This window comes from Podarcis gaigeae (assembly GCF_964106915.1).
Source record: "Podarcis gaigeae genome assembly, chromosome: 13".
In the NCBI taxonomy this organism is placed as follows: Eukaryota; Metazoa; Chordata; class Lepidosauria; order Squamata; family Lacertidae; genus Podarcis; species Podarcis gaigeae.
Window position 1 is genome coordinate 1,247,982 of NC_139689.1, and position 21,399 is coordinate 1,269,380.

Here is a 21,399-nt window from a genome sequence, read left to right on the forward strand (position 1 = left end):
AATGTTTGGATAAGATATAAAGATCTATTGGAAAATAAAACCCCAAGGTGGTTGTCCCCAATGGAAGCGAAAGCTCAGAAAAAGCTCAATATGGAGGCCAAATGGCCGAAATATTGGGAAATTTTGGAACAAGAAGGAGATAGATTGAAACTGAAGAGTTTTGAGAAACTAAAAAACAAAGTGCGAGATTGGCTTCATTATTACCAGATAATGGAGGCATATAATTTGGACAAGAAAGTTGGTTTCCAGGTGGAAAAATCAAAATTGGAAGCAGAGCTGTTAGAACCTAAAACTGAGATTTTGTCAAAGATGTATAACTTGCTGTTGAAATGGAACACTCAGGATGAAACGGTTAAATCTGCTATAATTAAATGGGCACAAGACGTTGGACATAATATTATGTTTGCTGACTGGGAACAGTTATGGACCACAGGTATTAAGTTTACGCCATGTAATGCCTTAAGAGAGAATATTATGAAAATGATTTACAGGTGGTACATGACCCCAGTCAAGCTTGCAAAAATTTACCATTTGCCCGATAACAAATGTTGGAAATGCAAAGAAAATGAAAGTACATTCTTTCACCTTTGGTGGACGTGCCCAAGGATTAAGGCTTTCTGGGAGATGATTTATAATGAAATGAAAAAGGTATTTAAATATACCTTCCTGAAGAAACCAGAGGCCTTTCTCCTGGGCATGGTTGGCCAATTGGTGTCAAAGAAGGATAGAACATTCTTTATGTACGCAACAACAACAGCAAGAATACTCATTGCAAAGTATTGGAAGACACAAGATCTACCCACCTTGGAAGAATGGCAGATGAAGGTGATAGACTATATGGGATTGGCAGAAATGACTGGCAGAATCCGAGACCAGGGAGAAGAGTCGGTGGAAGAAGATTGGAAGAAATTTAAAGACTATCTACAGAAATACTGCAAAATTAATGAATGTTAGAATGATGTCGGATAGAAATTAAGTGGTTTCCTGCTGTAATGCTTTAAGAGAATATGGGGGGAAAATGAAAGAAAAGGGTTTAGAAATAGGCTAAAATTTATTAATAAGGATTTGCTGAACTAATAATTTGAATTGGAATACAAAAAAGGGAGGTATGAGGAGGTCTGGGAAATAAGTTAATGAAAAAGAAGCCATGGAAATCTTATGTGTTTTTAATTATTTTTATATTGTTTATGTATTTTTTCTTTTTTCTCTTTGTCTTTTTACTTTTTGATCTTTATTCTATTATTATTGAAAACCTTAATAAATATTCTTGGGGGGGAAACAACAACATAAACGCAGAAGGCCAAAGTTTACCCACCCCCTGCTCTAAGCAAGGACCTCAAGAGTAACTTCTTTTTTTAAAAAAAAAAAAAGCAAGTGAAAGTTTTCTGGGAACTTTGTCAAAGTTGTTTTTTTCAGGTGCTGTTTCACTCTGGAAGGGACGCGGCAAGCTCACATCAAAAAGCTGCTCCAACATGAGGTTTTGAAATCTTGCCACACAATGGAACACCCAGTTGCTCCTGCAAGAACAAGACTTGCGCCACTCTTTCAGGGGAGGGTATTTGTGTGGGAATTCAATCAGGGAATTAAGCCCCAGCCCGATTCGTTATCTTGCCACCGAGTAGAGCTCCACCCGGAGCCTCCAGGAATTACCTAAAGCCTCCCCCTGGACCAAAGAACCTACTTGTTGTTGTTTAATAAATAATAATAATAATAATAATAATAATAATAATAATAATTTAGTCGTTTAGTCATTTAGTCGTTTAGTCGTGTAGTCGTGTCCGCCTCTTCGTGACCCCCTGGACCACAGCACGCCAGGCCCTCTTGTCTTCCACTGCCTCCCGCAGTTTGGTCAGACTCATGCTGGCAGCTTCGAGAACACTGTCCCACCATCTCGTCCTCCGTCGTCCCCTTCTCCTTCTGCCCTCCATCTTTCCCAACATCAGGGACTTTTCCAGGGAATCTTCTCTTCTCATGAGGTGGCCAAAGTCTTGGAGCCTCAGCTTCAGGATCTGTCCTTCCAGTGAGCACTCAGGGCTAATGTCCTTAAGAATGGAGAGGTTGGATCTTCTTGCAGTCCATGGGACTCTCCAGAGTCTCCTCCAGCACCAGAATTCAAAAGCATCCATTCTTTGGCGATCAGCCTTCTTGATGGTCCAGCTCTCACTTCCATACATCACTACTGGGAAAACCAGAGCTTGAACTATACGGACCTTTGTTGGCAAGGTGATGTCTCTGCTTTTTAGGATGCTGTCTAGGTTTGTCATTGCTTTTCTCCCAAGAATCAGGCGTCTTTTAATTTCGTGGCTGCTGTCACCATCTGCAGTGATCATGGAGCCCAAGAAAGTAAAATCTCTCACTGCCTCCATTTCTTCCCCTTCTATTTGCCAGGAGGTGATGGGCCCAGTGGCCATGATCTTTGTTTTTTTGATGTTGAGTTTCAGACCATATTTTGCACTCTCTTCTTTCACCCTCATTAAGATGTTATTTAATTCCTCCTCACTTTCTGCCATCAAGGTTGTGTCATCTGCATATCTGAGGTTGTTGATATTTCTTCTGGTGATCTTAATTCCGGCTTCGGATTCATCCAGCCCAGCCTTTCGCATGATGAATTCTGCATATAAGTTAAATAAGCAGGGAGACAATATACAGCCTTGCCATACTCCTTTCCCAATTTTGAACCTGTCAGTTGTTCCATATCCAGTTCAAACTGTAGATTCTTAGAATCATACAATCATAGAGTTGGAAGAGACCACCAGGGCCATCGAGTCCAACCCCCTGCCAAGCAGGAAACCCCATCAGAGCACTCCTGACATATGGTTGTCAAGCCTCTGCTTAAAGACCTCCAAAGAAGGAGACTCCACCACACTCCTTGGCAGCAAATTCCACTGTTGAACAGCTCTTACTGTCAGGAAGTTCTTCCTAATGTTTAGGTGGAATCTTCTTTCTTGTAGTTTGGATCCATTGCTCCGTGTCCGCTTCTCTGGAGCAGCAGAAAACAACCTTTCTCCCTCCTCTATGTGACATCCTTTTATATATTGGAACATGGCTATCATATCACCCCTTAACCTCCTCTTCTCCAGGCTAAACATGCCCAGCTCCCTTAGCCGTTCCTCATAAGGCATCGTTTCCAGGCCTTTGACCATTTTGGTTGCCCTCTTCTGGACACGTTCCAGTTTGTCAGTGTCCTTCTTGAACTGTGGTGCCCAGAACTGGACACAGTACTCCAGGTGAGGTCTGACCAGAGCAGAATACAGTGGCACTATTACTTCCCTTGATCTAGATGCTATACTCCTATTGATGCAGCCCAGAATTGCATTGGCTTTTTTAGCTGCCGCGTCACACTGTTGCTCATGTCAAGTTTGTGGTCAACCAAGACTCCTAGATCCTTTTCACATGTACTGCTCTCAAGCCAGGTGTCACCCATCATGTATTTGTGCCTCTCATTTTTTTTTGCCCAAGTGCAATACTTTACATTTCTCCCTGTTAAAATTCATCTTGTTTGTTTTGGCCCAGTTCTCTAATCTGTCAAGGTCGTTTTGAAGTGTGATCCTGTCCTCTGGGGTGTTAGCCACCCCTCCCAGTTTGGTGTCATCTGCAAATTTGATCAGGATGCCCTTGAGTCCATCATCCAAGTCGTTGATAAAGATGTTGAATAAGACCGGGCCCAAGACAGAACCCTGTGGCACCCCACTAGTCACTCTTCTCCAGGATGAAGAGGAACCATTGATGAGCACCCTTTGGGTTCGGTCAGTCAGCCAGTTACAAATCCACTGAGTGGTAGCATAGTCAAGACCGCATTTTACCAGCTTCTTTACAAGAATATCATGGGGCACCTTGTCAAATGCCTTGCATAGAGATTTCTCAGGAGACAGATGAGGTGATCAGGCACTCCCCTTTCTTTTTCTTTTTTAAATACTATTTATTGAGGTTTCAACAAAATTACAAATATGAAAAAAGACAGAAGGGGAAAAAACACACAAAAGGGATAGATAATACAAAAAAGAATAAAAAAACCAAATAAAAACATTTCAATCTTTCCATGTCCTGTCTTTCATTTACTTATTTCCGTGACCTCCTCACGCCTCCCGTTTTTGTATTCTAATTCAATTAAATATTCCAGCAAATCCTTCCAACTTTGTTTTTATCCTAATAATTTATCTTAACATATTATAATTTTGCCTTCTCTCTTTCACCAATTCATTTTTACTTAATCCTTTATATCCTTTCTGCTAAAACCACATAATTTTTGTTTCCCCAACATCTTTCTAACATTCCTCAAATTTGCAATATTTCTGAAGATAAACTTTAAATTTCTTCCACTCTTCTTCCACCAACTCTTCTCCTTGGTCTCAGATTCTGCCAGTCATCTCAGCCAGTTCCATATAGTCCATCACCTTCATCTGCCACTCTTCCCGGGTGGGTAAATCTTGTGTTTTCCAATACTTTGCAATGAATATTCTTGCTGCTGTTGTGGCGTAAATAAAAAAAGTTCTATCCTCCTTTCGCACCAATTGGCCGACCATGCCCAGGAGAAAGGCCTCTGGTTTCTTCAGGAAGGTATATTTAAATACCTTTTTCATTTCATTATATATCATCTCCCAAAAGGTCTTAATCTTTGGGCATCTCCACCTGTAGTAATGTCGTCCCCAACCTCTTGCCCCTCCCTTCTCCTGTCTCTGCTCTCCGGCCAGACTCAGGACTCCCAGGGCAGGGTTGGCGGACGTATTTACTTTTTGCAAAACAGAACAAACACGACCCGGTAGGGCTGCCACCACTCCCTCTTGTCCAGGGGACCCAGAATCACAACCCAGGGAGAAGGCTGTGACCCGCTATCCTGGCCGTCCCCCACTCCACAAGCTGCATCCACAGACTTGCAGGCAGAAGTTCTACGGTAGAGCGTAACCCAGCGTAAGGCTAGGACTTAGCTATTCCCTCCGGAAAGGCACGCAAACTAAAACAGTCTCATTCTAAAAAGTTTATTTTAAAATAACATAAGAAACATGCTAGAATAGCAGGCACATCTTTTGAGCGTTACAGATAAGAAAATAACAAAGGTACATAGTGTAACTAAGTCTACATACTCACAAGGTCTAACACAAAATAGGATAGCTGAAGTCCTTTAGGAATCTGCAAGTTGAAGACTTTCGAAGATCTCCATTTCAAAAGGACAAACGACGGCTATTAAGTTGGAACAATAAAGCCGGGCATCTTTGCGATTTGCAGAGCAAGGCAGAGAGCAAAGAGCAAGACAATTCCTTGATCTTTTATTCACAATTCGCACTTGGCGTCGTAACTTTCAAGCCAATCATAAGACTCAAATTATTTTTGAATGCGCCAATGACCAGCTTGCTAGTCAATCAATTTACCTCTTGACAGCTGGGCCAATTTGGAATTTAAACTTTAAATCAAAGGGCTTCCTCCCTTCCGTGGAAATTAGCCAGAAACACATTCCCAAGCAATTCAAGGACAGATAGCCTCATCGGGGGGGGGGGGGGGATGTTTACACCATCGAACTCAGGTGTTAGTTATTTTCATTAAATCAAGACTTCCTTGGTTCTAATAAACCTTCCAGCTGAGGAGTCAGCTAGTCTAGGGTTTTAAAGATACACAACTTCTTTCCCAGGGCCCTTGTGGCTGGTGAAACCCCCACAAGGCCTCACTCCCTTTTGCTTGACCAAAGAATAATTTTCTAAATAATTCTAACTTTACTACACCCTCCCCTCTAAGATGAAATTATACGGTGAAGTCCCATAATTTCATCAAAGAAAATTATTTACATACTGAGGTAGATCATCCGGTCCAGGGGGCTCCAGCAGCTTTTAAACATACATCACTTAATCCGATATTTACACAGTTTTCAGACAGTTCTCAATAATAACATCTCATGGAACAGATTGATACATTCTAGACAAAGTATCAGCAACAACGTTGTTCTTTCCTGCAATGTGAGTGACTTTAAACTGAAAATCTTGAAGGGCCATACTCCACCTAAGCAGTTTCTGGTTGGATGATTTTACCCTCTCCAACCAACACAGGGGAGAATGGTCAGTTTGAACCTCAAAGGGGTTACCCCAGGACGCAGTTTGGTCAGAGCCCAGACCAAGGCAAAACACTCTTTCTCGATGGTAGAGTAATTTTGTTCAGAAGTGATCAACTTTTTACTCAAGTAAACCACAGGACGCCAATTCCCTTCTTTATCTTCTTGGAGCAAAACTGCTCCTAGCCCAGTCTGACTGGCATCAGTTTGCACTACAAACGGACGTCTCTGATCCGGGGCCAACATGACTTGGGAGCTCATAAGGGCATGTTTTAACAGATCAAAAGCCCTTTGACACTCCTCAGTCCAATTTACTTTGACTGGCAGAGATTTCTTACAAAGGTTGGTAAGAGGGGCAGCTAGGGTTGCGAAGTGATTGACGAAGCGCCTGTAATAATTCACCAACCCTATAAAAGACTGTACATCCTTTTTCACGATGGGGCGAGGCCATTCTTGAATGCACTGCACCTTGGCCTCCAAAGTCTTGATGTTTCCCGACCCCACTCTGAATCCCAGATACACCACTTCTCCTTGGGCAAACTGACATTTTGATATTTTAACAGTCAGGTTTGCCTCTTGCAACCGGGCCAAAACTCTTTGCACATGCTTAAGGTGTTCTGGCCAAGTCTCAGAAAATATTGCTAGATCATCCAAATAAGCACAGCAAAACTCATTCAGGTCATGAATCAGGGAGTTAATTAGCCGTTGGAAAGCTGCGGGAGCATTTCGTAATCCGAACGGCAACACTTTAAACTGGTACAAGCCTACATGCGTAACAAAAGCAGACTTTTCAGAAGCTTCTGGGGACAGTGGGATTTGCCAGTACCCTTTTGTCAAATCCCTGACTGTGATGAATCTCGCCCGTCCCAGCTTCTCAATCAATGTGTCAATTCTAGGTAAGGGAAACACATCAGGAACAGTGACCAAATTAATTTTCCTATAGTCCACACAAAAACGAATGGATCCGTCGGGTTTTGGAACCAGTACTATGGGAGAAGCCCAAGCACTTTTACTAGGTTCTATAACTCCCAACTCCAGCATTTCTTTCAGTTCAGTCTCAATGTTCTGCGCATGTGCCTCACCAACTCGATATGGACGTGAGGAAATAGGGGGGGTGTCCCCCGTGACAAAATGATGCTGAGCCAAGTGAGTCTTGCCAGGCTTGGTGCTAAACGTGTTGCTATAAGGTTGCAGTGCCTCATAGAGCTCTTTAGCTTGAGTCTCACTTAAAGTCGGCAGCTGCAATACATCAGAAATACTTCCAGCCTGTTTGTATTCAGTTAAAAGATCCACAGGTGAAGCAGGCACAGCTCCTCCTGGCTCCGCGTAATCGCCAGCACAGAGATCTTTTGTTCAACACACTCTTTCAAAGAATTAACATGATACTCACGAGCGGTGGGGTGCAATTCCTTGCAGCTTACAAGATAACGCACAGGGCTCAGCCTCGCTTCCACAACACCAGGACCTTGCCATTTCACATCTAACTTGTGGGGGCGAGACGGTCTTAAAATCCATACCTGATCTCCCACCTCAAACTGTTTGCACACAGCTCTGGCATCATGTACTCTTTTTTGTTCTAATCGAGCACTCTCTAAATTCTCTTTGGCCAGTTGCCAAACGTCTGCCAGAGTTCCTTTTAATTGGGCAAAATACTCACTGACAGAAGGCAGTTTTAGCTCTTCCTCAGAACCTTCCCACTCTTTTCGGAGCATTGAGAGGGGGGTATTTAGAAGCCTCCCAAAAATTAACTGATTGGGTGCAAACCCAAGGCTTCTTTGATGGGCATCATTATAAGCAGCCACCACCAAAGGCAAATCTTGGTCCCAGCTGGAACCATGGGCCAGGGCATACTTGCGCAGCATCTGAACCAAGGTCTTTTGCACTTTTTCCACCAACCCATTTCCCTGATGCTGATAAGCAATGGAGGTATGGTGGCGAACCTCAGACAAACGCAAGACCTCCTGGGTTACCTTAGCCATAAAATTAGTTCCCAAATCGCTCACCAAAACCTTGGGAATTCCTAGGGAACAAAAGGCAGAAATTAAAGCCTTAACCAGACTATTAGCAGAGGTATTGGTCAAACTGGTGGCATAAACATAACGAGACGCATAATCAATGATCACGCATAGAAATTGCTTTCCTGAGCGGGTTTTTGGTAAGGGACCCACTAAATCAATTCCCCACTTCTCCAAAACATTTGCTTCCAAAGGGACACTCTGTAACTCATTGGGTAAATTATCACGGTCATTTCCCACCTTCTGGCAAATCACACAAGAACGCACATATGCTTTAGTGGTTCGATACACATCAGGCCAGTAAAAGTAACGAGTTAGTCTTTCTAAGGTCTTTTGTAGTCCCATATGACCTGCCAAGCCGTCTTCATGGGCTAAGCTAAGAACAGTAGATCGCTTCTTTTCTGGAACCACTAGCTGTAAAACAAAATCTTTGTCTCTCACCTTCTTTGGTACAAATTGTCGATACAAAAGTCCCTTTTTATACACAAATTGGGCCCTCTTTGTTCCTCGAAGAGGAGTTCCGACTGCCTCCCGACAATCCTGTAAGGAGGGGTCAGCCCTTTGCTCAGCAGCAAACTCTCCCAAATTTCCCAGTTCAACAGAACCATTAAGGTCCTCCCTGGCATCCTCAGCCAAGACAGGCAACTCTCCCTCCCCTCCGGGTTTTCCTTCCAACCCTTTCTCAGGCTCCACCACATCCTTCCCTGCCGGGGAGAGGGTGGGGAAGGTTGCTACAGTTACCGGATTCACATTTAACTGTTGTTGCAAATAAACTTGGAACCCAAGATCATTCCCAACCAAAACGGGACTTTTGCAGACTTCTGGATCATGGACAATTACCAGGTGGTCCCCACTATAACCTTTGTATTTAAGGGGAACTATTGCTGTTGGCTGCAAAATTTCTTCCACTCCGTAAGGACTGATTTTTAGGGGTCTATCCTGCATCTGACTGGGTAAAACCAAATCCTTCGAAACGCTGGTGATGTCCGATCCAGTGTCACGATAAGAGTTCACAACAGTTTTATTCATTTCTATAGGAGCAGAAAACTCCAAATTTGCCCAATTCACATGGGGTGATTTTCGAATCCCCCGGGTGCAGACAGGACCCACGGTAATAACAGATGGTTCAGGTTTACTCACAACAGGTGTCACCCCACCCTCCTCCTCCGGAGCCAAGCTCTCCACCGCTCCAGATTTGGCCGGTTCCTCCTCCCAATCTTCTTCCTGCCGCTGTATCATGCGAACAGCAGGTGTGGAGGTAAGGACAGGGGGCTTTTTCCCAGCCAGCTGGGGACAGGCTGTTTTCATGTGCCCAGGTTTTTTGCAAAAGAAGCACAGTCCAGAACTCGGGGGCACTTTAGCCCGCTCTCCCCCAGCTGCAACAGAGTCTTTAGCAGGTGTAGACAATCCCTTGTTGGATTCTTTGATGGGGGGGGCGGACCTTCCCAAAGACGCTGTAGCTTTATACATGTTACTCTGTCCTTTATTGACAAGATGGGTGCGGTTCAGCCAAAAAGATTCGGCAAGGGCGGTGGCTTCTGCCAGCGTCCTTGGCTTTTTATCTGCAACCAAGCTAACAATTTCTGGGGGCAGGGAGCGCATCAGTTGTTCAATTAACATCAGCTGCTTGATCCCTTTCAAATCCTCCACCCCCTCGGCTGTAAGCCACAGTTCAAAGTTTTGGGCCATTTTTGCCGAAAAAACCGCAATGTTGTCAGTGAGCCCACCCTTTTCCACTTTCCGGAAAGCTTTTCGATAATGTTCAGGATGTAAGCCATGCCGCTGCATGACTAGTCTTTTAAAGCTTTCATAGTCATTTATTTCATCTGGGGGGAGGTGCCCCATAAGCTCCGACAAGTCACCCCAAACTAAGGGACGTAGCACAGCCATATACAGTTCCGGTGCCACTCTCATGTCCTTACAAGTCACCTCAAAAAGATTTAGATAACTAAGGACATCAGTGGGGGGGGGGTGGTATTTCTGGAACACCTTCCAGTTGAGGTTACTTAAAGTCAGTCCTGGAGGGGACCGTTGGTTTCGATCTCCCCCCCTCCTTGGGACAAGTTCATACCTTGGTGCAGGGTCAGGAGGCAATTGCCCCTCGGCGCGTAGCTGTTCCGCTGCCGTTGTTGCGTATCCACGCAGGGGTCTCTGGAAGCACTCCTCCTCCTCTGCCACGTACCTTCGCACTGGCACGCGCACCTCTCTAGCCCTAACCGGCGGGTAGACCCTGCCTGGGCTGAACGAACGCTGTCTCACCTTCCGGCGGGCGTCGGGCGCAAGCTGTTCTCGGCGGCTGTCTCCCACAGTCACCTCCTGGAACTGCTGTGGCAGATCCTGTTAGTTGCACGCCATCCGGCTGACTCTCGGTCTCATAGAGTAGCCCATCTTGGGATATTTCTCTCGGCAGCGGAATCCACCGTTCACCGGATCCCGGACCCACTCCACATCATACTCCTCCAAGACGTCCATCTCTTTAGGCTCTGCATAAACAGAATAGTTCTCCCTAGGACGCGTGGAGGCCCTCGCCGCCTCCACTTCCTCACGAGGAGATAGCGTTTGTTTAATGGGAGTACCCCTCCCTCTGTCCATAATGCAGGACTCTTGTTGGCCCCTCCGGATTACGCTGGCATCCACCAGTTCCTCCTCTTCTGATTCATCCGAAAACCAGGAAGCGGATTTCACCCCAGGGCTCACAGTTTTAGGGGGTTCGGTTTCCACCGGGAGGGAGCTATCTTCTCCCTCTCCTCCCCATTGATCTAAAGTCTGTAACGATTGCTGTTGCGAAGTTGCGGAACTGTCCTCCATTCTCCTAACTATCACTATCCAAAAAAATAAACCACCTGTAACCCACAAAAGATTTGTGCCAAGTTAAAAAGATCAAAGTGCCTTTCCGCGGGAAGTTCAATCCCACCACGCTGCCAACATGTAGTAATGTCGTCCCCAACCTCTTGCCCCTCCCTTCTCCTGTCTCTGCTCTCCGGCCAGACTCAGGACTCCCAGGGCAGGGTTGGCGGACGTATTTACTTTTTGCAAAACAGAACAAACACGACCCGGTAGGGCTGCCACCACTCCCTCTTGTCCAGGGGACCCAGAATCACAACCCAGGGAGAAGGCTGTGACCCGCTATCCTGGCCGTCCCCCACTCCACAAGCTGCATCCACAGACTTGCAGGCAGAAGTTCTACGGTAGAGCGTAACCCAGCGTAAGGCTAGGACTTAGCTATTCCCTCCGGAAAGGCACGCAAACTAAAACAGTTTCATTCTAAAAAGTTTATTTTAAAATAACATAAGAAACATGCTAGAATAGCAGGCACATCTTTTGAGCGTTACAGATAAGAAAATAACAAAGGTACATAGTGTAACTAAGTCTACATACTCACAAGCTCTAACACAAAATAGGATAGCTGAAGTCCTTTAGGAATCTGTAAGTTGAATACTTTCGAAGATCTCCATTTCAAAAGGACAAACGACGGCTATTAAGTTGGAACAATAAAGCCGGGCATCTTTGCGATTTGCAGAGCAAGGCAGAGAGCAAAGAGCAAGACAATTCCTTGATCTTTTATTCACAGTTGGCACTTGGCGTCGTAACTTTCAAGCCAATCATAAGACTCAAATTATTTTTGAATGCGCCAATGACCAGCTTGCTAGTCAATCAATTTACCTCTTGACAGCTGGGCCAATTTGGAATTTAAACTTTAAATCAAAGGGCTTCCTCCCTTCCGTGGAAATTAGCCAGAAACACATTCCCAAGCAATTCAAGGACAGATAGCCTCATCGGGGGGGGGGGGGATGTTTACACCATCGAACTCAGGTGTTAGTTCTTTTCATTAAATCAAGACTTCCTTGGTTCTAATAAACCTTCCAGCTGAGGAGTCAGCTAGTCTAGGGTTTTAAAGATACACAACTTCTTTCCCAGGGCCCTTGTGGCTGGTGAAACCCCCACAAGGCCTCACTCCCTTTTGCTTGACCAAAGAATAATTTTCTAAATAATTCTAACTTTACTACACCCTCCCCTCTAAGATGAAATTATACGGTGAAGTCCCATAATTTCATCAAAGAAAATTATTTACATACTGAGGTAGATCATCCGGTCCAGGGGGCTCCAGCAGCTTTTAAACATACATCACTTAATCCGATATTTACACAGTTTTCAGACAGTTCTCAATAATAACATCTCATGGAACAGATTGATACATTCTAGACAAAGTATCAGCAACAACGTTGTTCTTTCCTGCAATGTGAGTGACTTTAAACTGAAAATCTTGAAGGGCCATACTCCACCTAAGCAGTTTCTGGTTGGATGATTTTACCCTCTCCAACCAACACAGGGGAGAATGGTCAGTTTGAACCTCAAAGGGGTTACCCCAGGACGCAGTTTGGTCAGAGCCCAGACCAAGGCAAAACACTCTTTCTCGATGGTAGAGTAATTTTGTTCAGAAGTGATCAACTTTTTACTCAAGTAAACCACAGGACGCCAATTCCCTTCTTTATCTTCTTGGAGCAAAACTGCTCCTAGCCCAGTCTGACTGGCATCAGTTTGCACTACAAACGGACGTCTCTGATCCGGGGCCAACATGACTTGGGAGCTCATAAGGGCATGTTTTAACAGATCAAAAGCCCTTTGACACTCCTCAGTCCAATTTACTTTGACTGGCAGAGATTTCTTACAAAGGTTGGTAAGAGGGGCAGCTAGGGTTGCGAAGTGATTGACGAAGCGCCTGTAATAATTCACCAACCCTATAAAAGACTGTACATCCTTTTTCACGATGGGGCGAGGCCATTCTTGAATGCACTGCACCTTGGCCTCCAAAGTCTTGATGTTTCCCGACCCCACTCTGAATCCCAGATACACCACTTCTCCTTGGGCAAACTGACATTTTGATATTTTAACAGTCAGGTTTGCCTCTTGCAACCGGGCCAAAACTCTTTGCACATGCTTAAGGTGTTCTGGCCAAGTCTCAGAAAATATTGCTAGATCATCCAAATAAGCACAGCAAAACTCATTCAGGTCATGAATCAGGGAGTTAATTAGCCGTTGGAAAGCTGCGGGAGCATTTCGTAATCCGAACGGCAACACTTTAAACTGGTACAAGCCTACATGCGTAACAAAAGCAGACTTTTCAGAAGCTTCTGGGGACAGTGGGATTTGCCAGTACCCTTTTGTCAAATCCCTGACTGTGATGAATCTCGCCCGTCCCAGCTTCTCAATCAATGTGTCAATTCTAGGTAAGGGAAACACATCAGGAACAGTGACCAAATTAATTTTCCTATAGTCCACACAAAAACGAATGGATCCGTCGGGTTTTGGAACCAGTACTATGGGAGAAGCCCAAGCACTTTTACTAGGTTCTATAACTCCCAACTCCAGCATTTCTTTCAGTTCAGTCTCAATGTTCTGCGCATGTGCCTCACCAACTCGATATGGACGTGAGGAAATAGGGGGGGTGTCCCCCGTGACAAAATGATGCTGAGCCAAGTGAGTCTTGCCAGGCTTGGTGCTAAACGTGTTGCTATAAGGTTGCAGTGCCTCATAGAGCTCTTTAGCTTGAGTCTCACTTAAAGTCGGCAGCTGCAATACATCAGAAATACTTCCAGCCTGTTTGTATTCAGTTAAAAGATCCACAGGTGAAGCAGGCACAGCTCCTCCTGGCTCCGCGTAATCGCCAGCACAGAGATCTTTTGTTCAACACACTCTTTCAAAGAATTAACATGATACTCACGAGCGGTGGGGTGCAATTCCTTGCAGCTTACAAGATAACGCACAGGGCTCAGCCTCGCTTCCACAACACCAGGACCTTGCCATTTCACATCTAACTTGTGGGGGCGAGACGGTCTTAAAATCCATACCTGATCTCCCACCTCAAACTGTTTGCACACAGCTCTGGCATCATGTACTCTTTTTTGTTCTAATCGAGCACTCTCTAAATTCTCTTTGGCCAGTTGCCAAACGTCTGCCAGAGTTCCTTTTAATTGGGCAAAATACTCACTGACAGAAGGCAGTTTTAGCTCTTCCTCAGAACCTTCCCACTCTTTTCGGAGCATTGAGAGGGGGGTATTTAGAAGCCTCCCAAAAATTAACTGATTGGGTGCAAACCCAAGGCTTCTTTGATGGGCATCATTATAAGCAGCCACCACCAAAGGCAAATCTTGGTCCCAGCTGGAACCATGGGCCAGGGCATACTTGCGCAGCATCTGAACCAAGGTCTTTTGCACTCTTTCCACCAACCCATTTCCCTGATGCTGATAAGCAATGGAGGTATGGTGGCGAACCTCAGACAAACGCAAGACCTCCTGGGTTACCTTAGCCATAAAATTAGTTCCCAAATCGCTCACCAAAACCTTGGGAATTCCTAGGGAACAAAAGGCAGAAATTAAAGCCTTAACCAGACTATTAGCAGAGGTATTGGTCAAACTGGTGGCATAAACATAACGAGACGCATAATCAATGATCACGCATAGAAATTGCTTTCCTGAGCGGGTTTTTGGTAAGGGACCCACTAAATCAATTCCCCACTTCTCCAAAACATTTGCTTCCAAAGGGACACTCTGTAACTCATTGGGTAAATTATCACGGTCATTTCCCACCTTCTGGCAAATCACACAAGAACGCACATATGCTTTAGTGGTTCGATACACATCAGGCCAGTAAAAGTAACGAGTTAGTCTTTCTAAGGTCTTTTGTAGTCCCATATGACCTGCCAAGCCGTCTTCATGGGCTAAGCTAAGAACAGTAGATCGCTTCTTTTCTGGAACCACTAGCTGTAAAACAAAATCTTTGTCTCTCACCTTCTTTGGTACAAATTGTCGATACAAAAGTCCCTTTTTATACACAAATTGGGCCCTCTTTGTTCCTCGAAGAGGAGTTCCGACTGCCTCCCGACAATCCTGTAAGGAGGGGTCAGCCCTTTGCTCAGCAGCAAACTCTCCCAAATTTCCCAGTTCAACAGAACCATTAAGGTCCTCCCTGGCATCCTCAGCCAAGACAGGCAACTCTCCCTCCCCTCCGGGTTTTCCTTCCAACCCTTTCTCAGGCTCCACCACATCCTTCCCTGCCGGGGAGAGGGTGGGGAAGGTTGCTACAGTTACCGGATTCACATTTAACTGTTGTTGCAAATAAACTTGGAACCCAAGATCATTCCCAACCAAAACGGGACTTTTGCAGACTTCTGGATCATGGACAATTACCAGGTGGTCCCCACTATAACCTTTGTATTTAAGGGGAACTATTGCTGTTGGCTGCAAAATTTCTTCCACTCCGTAAGGACTGATTTTTAGGGGTCTATCCTGCATCTGACTGGGTAAAACCAAATCCTTCGAAACGCTGGTGATGTCCGATCCAGTGTCACGATAAGAGTTCACAACAGTTTTATTCATTTCTATAGGAGCAGAAAACTCCAAATTTGCCCAATTCACATGGGGTGATTTTCGAATCCCCCGGGTGCAGACAGGACCCACGGTAATAACAGATGGTTCAGGTTTACTCACAACAGGTGTCACCCCACCCTCCCCCTCCGGAGCCAAGCTCTCCACCGCTCCAGATTTGGCCGGTTCCTCCTCCCAATCTTCTTCCTGCCGCTGTATCATGCGAACAGCAGGTGTGGAGGTAAGGACAGGGGGCTTTTTCCCAGCCAGCTGGGGACAGGCTGTTTTCATGTGCCCAGGTTTTTTGCAAAAGAAGCACAGTCCAGAACTCGGGGGCACTTTAGCCCGCTCTCCCCCAGCTGCAACAGAGTCTTTAGCAGGTGTAGACAATCCCTTGTTGGATTCTTTGATGGGGGGGGGCGGACCTTCCCAAAGACGCTGTAGCTTTATACATGTTACTCTGTCCTTTATTGACAAGATGGGTGCGGTTCAGCCAAAAAGATTCGGCAAGGGCGGTGGCTTCTGCCAGCGTCCTTGGCTTTTTATCTGCAACCAAGCTAACAATTTCTGGGGGCAGGGAGCGCATCAGTTGTTCAATTAACATCAGCTGCTTGATCCCTTTCAAATCCTCCACCCCCTCGGCTGTAAGCCACAGTTCAAAGTTTTGGGCCATTTTTGCCGAAAAAACCGCAATGTTGTCAGTGAGCCCACCCTTTTCCACTTTCCGGAAAGCTTTTCGATAATGTTCAGGATGTAAGCCATGCCGCTGCATGACTAGTCTTTTAAAGCTTTCATAGTCATTTATTTCATCTGGGGGGAGGTGCCCCATAAGCTCCGACAAGTCACCCCAAACTAAGGGACGTAGCACAGCCATATACAGTTCCGGTGCCACTCCCATGTCCTTACAAGTCACCTCAAAAAGATTTAGATAACTAAGGACATCAGTGGGGGGGGTTGTATTTCTGGAACACCTTCCAGTTGAGGCCACTCAAAGTCAGTCCTGGAGGGGACCGCTGGTCCCGATCTCCCCCCCTCCTTGGGACAAGTTCATACCTTGGTGCAGGGTCAGGAGGCAATTGCCCCTCGGCGCGTAGCTGTTCCGCTGCCGTTGTTGCGTATCCACGCAGGGGTCTCTGGAAGCACTCCTCCTCCTCTGCCACGTACCTTCGCACCGGCACGCGCACCTCTCGAGCCCTAACCGGCGGGTAGACCCTGCCTGGGCTGAACGAACGCTGTCTCACCTTCCGGCGGGCGTCGGGCGCAAGCTGTTCTCGGCGGCTGTCTCCCACAGTCACCTCCTGGAACTGCTGTGGCAGATCCTGGTAGTTGCACGCCATCCGGCTGACTCTCGGTCTCATAGAGTAGCCCATCTTGGGATATTTCTCTCGGCAGCGGAATCCACCGTTCACCGGATCCCGGACCCACTCCACATCATACTCCTCCAAGACGTCCATCTCTTTAGGCTCTGCATAAACAGAATAGTTCTCCCTAGGACGCGTGGAGGCCCTCGCCGCCTCCACTTCCTCACGAGGAGATAGCGTTTGTTTAATGGGAGTACCCCTCCCTCTGTCCATAATGCAGGACTCTTGTTGGCCCCTCCGGATTACGCTGGCATCCACCAGTTCCTCCTCTTCTGATTCATCCGAAAACCAGGAAGCGGATTTCACCCCAGGGCTCACAGTTTTAGGGGGTTCGGTTTCCACCGGGAGGGAGCTATCTTCTCCCTCTCCTCCCCATTGATCTAAAGTCTGTAACGATTGCTGTTGCGAAGTTGCGGAACTGTCCTCCATTCTCCTAACTATCACTATCCAAAAAAATAAACCACCTGTAACCCACAAAAGATTTGTGCCAAGTTAAAAAGATCAAAGTGCCTTTCCGCGGGAAGTTCAATCCCACCACGCTGCCAACATGTAGTAATGTCGTCCCCAACCTCTTGCCCCTCCCTTCTCCTGTCTCTGCTCTCCGGCCAGACTCAGGACTCCCAGGGCAGGGTTGGCGGACGTATTTACTTTTTGCAAAACAGAACAAACACGACCCGGTAGGGCTGCCACCACTCCCTCTTGTCCAGGGGACCCAGAATCACAACCCAGGGAGAAGGCTGTGACCCGCTATCCTGGCCGTCCCCCACTCCACAAGCTGCATCCACAGACTTGCAGGCAGAAGTTCTACGGTAGAGCGTAACCCAGCGTAAGGCTAGGACTTAGCTATTCCCTCCGGAAAGGCACGCAAACTAAAACAGTTTCATTCTAAAAAGTTTATTTTAAAATAACATAAGAAACATGCTAGAATAGCAGGCACATCTTTTGAGCGTTACAGATAAGAAAATAACAAAGGTACATAGTGTAACTAAGTCTACATACTCACAAGGTCTAACACAAAATAGGATAGCTGAAGTCCTTTAGGAATCTGTAAGTTGAAGACTTTCGAAGATCTCCATTTCAAAAGGACAAACGACGGCTATTAAGTTGGAACAATAAAGCCGGGCATCTTTGCGATTTGCAGAGCAAGGCAGAGAGCAAGACAATTCCTTGATCTTTTATTCACAGTTGGCACTTGGCGTCGTAACTTTCAAGCCACTCATAAGACTCAAATTATTTTTGAATGCGCCAATGACCAGCTTGCTAGTCAATCAATTTACCTCTTGACAGCTGGGCCAATTTGGAATTTAAACTTTAAATCAAAGGGCTTCCTCCCTTCCGTGGAAATTAGCCAGAAACACATTCCCAAGCAATTCAAGGACAGATAGCCTCATCGGGGGGGGGGGGGGATGTTTACACCATCGAACTCAGGTGTTAGTTCTTTTCATTAAATCAAGACTTCCTTGGTTCTAATAAACCTTCCAGCTGAGGAGTCAGCTAAAGATACACAACTTCTTTCCCAGGGCCCTTGTGGCTGGTGAAACTCCCACAAGGCCTCACTCCCTTTTGCTTGACCAAAGAATAATTTTCTAAATAATTCTAACTTTACTACACCACCAAAGGTGAAAGAATGTACCTTCAACCTCTTTACATTTCCAACATTTATTGTCAGGCAAATGATAAATTTTTGCAAGCTTGACTGGTGTCATGTACCACCTGTAAATCATTTTCATTATATTCTCTCTTAAGGCATTACATGCCGTAAACTTCATACCTGTGGTCCATAACTGATCCCAGTCAGCCATCATAATGTTATGTCCAACATCTTGTGCCCATTTAATCATAACAGATCTAACCATTTCATCCTGTGTATTCCATTTCAACAGCAAGTTATACATTCTTGACAAATTCTTAGTTTTAGGATCTAAAAGTTCTGTTTCCAATTCTGATTTTTCTACCTGAAAGCCAATTTTCTTATCCAAATTATAAGTCTCCCTAATTTGATAATAATGAAGCCAGTCTCGTACTTTGTTTTTTAATTTATCAAAACTCTGCAGTTTTAATCTATCTCCTTCTTGTTCCAAAATTTCCCAATATTTCGGCCAATTTGCCTCCATATTAAGTTTTTTCAGAGCCTTGGCTTCCATTGGTGACAGCCACCTTGGCGTTTTATTTTCAAGCAAGTCCTTATATCTTATCCAAACATTAAACAGTGCTTTCCTGACAATATGGTTTTTAAACGCTTTGTGTGCTTTGACCTTGTCATACCACAGAAATGCAGCCACCCAAATACATTATTGAAACCTTCTAAATCCAAAATATCTGTGTTTTCCAGAAGCAGCCATTCTTTCAGCCAGCAAAATGCGGCTGATTCATAATAAAGTTTAAGGTCTGGCAGGGCGAATCCCCCTCTTTCTTTAGCATCAGTTAAAATCTTAAATTTAATTTGAGGCTTCTTGCCCTGCCAGACAAATCTAGAAATATCTCTTTGCCACTTCTTGAAACAGTCCACCCTGTCCAGGCACTCCCATTTCTTTAAGAACTTGCCATAGTTTGCTGTGGTCGACACAGTCAAAGGCTTTTGCATAGTTTAAATTGGACAGGAAAATTGGCTTCCAGGTGGAAAAATCAAAATTGGAAACAGAATTGTTAGAACCAAAAACTAATAATTTGTCAAAGATGTATAACTTGCTGTTGAAATGGAATACGCAAGATGAAACGGTTAAATCAGCTATGATTAAGTGGGCACAAGATATTGGCCATAACATTATGTTTGCTGACTGGGAACAGTTGTGGACCACCGGTATGAAATTCACGGCATGTAATGCCTTAAGGGAGAATATTATAAAAATGATATATAGGTGGTACATGACCCCAGTCAAGCTTGCAAAAATCTATCACCTGCCTGATAATAAATGTTGGAAATGTAAAGAAAATGAAGGTACATTCTTTCACCTTTGGTGGACGTTCCCAAGGATTAAGGCTTTCTGGGAAATGATCTATAATGAATTGAAAAAGGTATTTAAGTATACCTTTCTGAAGAAACCAGAAACCTTTCTCCTGGGCATGGTCGGCCAATTGGTGCCAAAGAAGGACAGAACTTTCTTTATGCAACAACAGCAGCAAGAATACTCGTTACAAAGTATTGGAAGACACAAGATCTACCCACCCTGGAAGAATGGCAGATGAAGGCGATAGATATATGGGACTGGCAGAAATGACTGGCAGAATCCGAGACCAGGGAAGAGAGACGGCGGAAGAAGATTGGAAGAAATTTAAGGACTATCTTGGGAAATATTACAAAGTTAATGAATGTTAGAATGATGTTGGTTAGAAATTAAGTGGTTTTCAGCTGTAATGACTAAGATAATTGGGGGGGGGGAGAAAGAAAGGTTGAAAATTAAGTGAAAATCAATGGTGAGGATTTGCTGAATTAATAATTGGAATTGGAATACAAAAAGGGGAGGTATGAGGAGGTCTGGGAAGTAAGTTATAAGAAAATAAGTGAATGGAATTTTATGTGTTTTTAAATTGTTTTTAGTTTTGTATTTTTGTTATTTTTTGTTAGTGTTTTTTATTATTGTTTTTGTATAACCTTTGAAATGTTAATAAATATCTTATAAAAAAAAACAAAACAAAGGCTTTTGCATAGTCAATGAAGCAGAAGTAGATGTCTTTCTGGAACTCTCTAGCTTTCTCCATAATCCAGCGCATGTTTGCAATTTGGTCTCTGGTTCCTCTGCCCCTTCGAAATCCAGCTTGCACTTCTGGGAGTTCTTGGTCCACATACTGCTTAAGCACCTGCTAGGTAAGAACCTAGGGACGCAGGTGGCGCTGTGGGTTAAAGCCTCAGCGCCTAGGACTTGCCGATCGAAAGGTCGGCGGTTCGAATCCCTGCGGCGGGGTGCGCTCCCGCTGCTCGGTCCCAGCGCCTGCCAGCCTAGCAGTTCGATAGCACCTCCGGGTGCAAGTAGATAAATAGGGACCGCTTACCAGCGGGAAAGTAAACGGCGTTTCCGTGTGCGGCTCTGGCTCGCCAGAGCAGCGATGTCACGCTGGCCCCTTGACCCGGAAGTGTCTCCGGACAGCACTGGCCCCTGGCCTCTTAAGTGAGATGGGCGCACAACCCCAGAGTTTGTCAAGACTGGCCCTTTCGGGCAGGGGTACCTTTACCTTTACCTTTTTAGGTAAGAACCTACTAGGTAATAGATAAATAGATCCCTGAGCCCAAGTGGTGCAGATAGGGCTGTGGGTGACTATGGCTTTGGCCATGAGGGTATTTTTACTGCCTCTGGCCGTCAGCGTGCCCACACCCCTTCAGGTGACCAAGCAGCTAATGCGGGAGTGGGGTGCCCACAACACGAATAATAAACGGCTGCAAATGGCTGAAATGGGGGCTTATTCTGCAAACCGAACCAATTGCACGGTCTGCACTCTGGGACCTACAAATGCTTTGGGAGGAATGCCCCTCCTCCCTGTGCCTTGGAATGAGTCCTCAGTTACGGCCCCAATTTTTGGCTTCCGCCCTCTGGGAAACAATTCTTTTTGATGGAACCATTCTATCCCTTTCCAGGTTCGCCAGATTCCTGGATGGCTGTGTGTGAACCAGTCTGAGGGTGCCAGTA

At 45.3% G+C, this 21,399-nt stretch overlaps 1 long non-coding RNA gene across 1 annotated transcript; it reads right to left on the reverse strand.

Annotated features, from left to right (window-relative positions):
• Positions 1-1,364: 1,364 nt before the first annotated feature.
• LOC310829145 lies at positions 1,365-21,278 on the reverse strand. Its single transcript, XR_014557191.1, has 2 exons — positions 20,970-21,278; positions 1,365-1,677 (listed from the first exon to the last, which is right to left on the reverse strand). It is a non-coding gene; the product is annotated as an uncharacterized lncRNA (long non-coding RNA).
• Between the last annotated feature and the right edge of the window lie 121 nt (positions 21,279-21,399).